Genomic DNA, 1,244 nt, shown 5'->3' with positions numbered 1-1,244 from the left:
TTCAGTGTTGGGGACACAATCGAGTATTGTGCGTCCCCCAATTACATCTCAGAACTTCGAGCTAAAGCCGACATTCATCCATATGCTGCAGCAGTCCGCACAATTCAACGGTTTCGCCGATGAGGATCCAAACAGTCACATAGAGAGCTTCCTCGAGGTGTGCGACATGCTGAAGATAAATGGTGTGACGGATGATGCCATCAAATTGAGAGCCTTCCCATTTTCCTTAAAGGGGAGAGCAAAGCAGTGGCTACACTCATTACCTAGAGCATCAATCACTACATTGGAGGAGATGGTAGAAGCTTTTCTAGCCCGTTATTTCCCTCCCGGAAAATCAGCAAAGCTTAGGAATGAGATCTCATCCTTTGTGCAGTTGGAATTGGAGTCTATATTTGAGACATGGGAAAGGTTCAAGGAACTCCTGCGGAAGTGTCCGCAACACGGATTCCCGGAGTGGATGATTGTTCAAACCTTCTATAATGGTTTGAACCCGAGTACAAGGCAACTCTTTGATGCGGCGGCAGGAGGTACCTTAGGTAGCAAGACCCCCGATGAGGCTCGTCAATTGATTGAGGAAATGGGGTTAAATATCTACCAGTGGAATGCAAGGGAGAAGAAAAAGGTGGCCGGTCTCCATGAAATTGATGCGGTAACTTCATTGGCGGCCCAAGTGGAGAGTTTGAGTAAGAAGCTAGATCTTATAGCTTCGAATAGAGTTGCGGCCGTGACCAATTTGCACCGGTTGTGGTGGAGGACATGCTCCCTCTGATTGTGCAATCGTCATTGGTGATGTTTCTTCAGTTGAGAACGTTGACTTTGTAGGTAATGGCATGAGACCTCAAAGGAATCCATACAGTAACACCTACAATTTAGGTTGGAAGAATTATCCCAATTTTTCATGGAGTAATCAAGGACCACAGAAGAACCATGGGGCCATCTGGTTTCCAACAACCGCAACAAGCCCCTCAAGTGGAAAACAGAATTTCAGGCTTGGAAACCCGAATGACGGATTTGGAGAAGCACTTGGCTAGATTTGTTCAATCGGCAAATACAAGGTTTGAATCAGTTAAGGCCATACTTCACAATCACACCGCCTCCTTGCACAACCTTGAAAATCAGGTGGGGCAAACTGCGAAGTCTCTCTCCGAAAGGCCACATGGAAGTTTACCAAGTAACACGGAAACCAATCCTAGAGAACATGTGAAGGCGATCACTTTGAGAAGAGGTCATGAGGTTGAAGGGAG

General features: G+C 46.5%; 1 non-coding gene across 1 annotated transcript; it reads right to left on the bottom strand.

Moving 5' to 3' along the window:
- Positions 1-340: 340 nt before the first annotated feature.
- LOC120272709 lies at positions 341-447 on the bottom strand. The gene has a single exon (XR_005540250.1). It is a non-coding gene; the product is annotated as a small nucleolar RNA R71 (small nucleolar RNA).
- Between the last annotated feature and the right edge of the window lie 797 nt (positions 448-1,244).

Source organism: Dioscorea cayenensis, chromosome 11, assembly GCF_009730915.1.
Source record: "Dioscorea cayenensis subsp. rotundata cultivar TDr96_F1 chromosome 11, TDr96_F1_v2_PseudoChromosome.rev07_lg8_w22 25.fasta, whole genome shotgun sequence".
In the NCBI taxonomy this organism is placed as follows: domain Eukaryota; kingdom Viridiplantae; phylum Streptophyta; class Magnoliopsida; order Dioscoreales; family Dioscoreaceae; genus Dioscorea; species Dioscorea cayenensis.
Note: the sequence above shows the minus strand (reverse complement) of the source record. Positions and strands in the feature narration are given on the sequence as shown.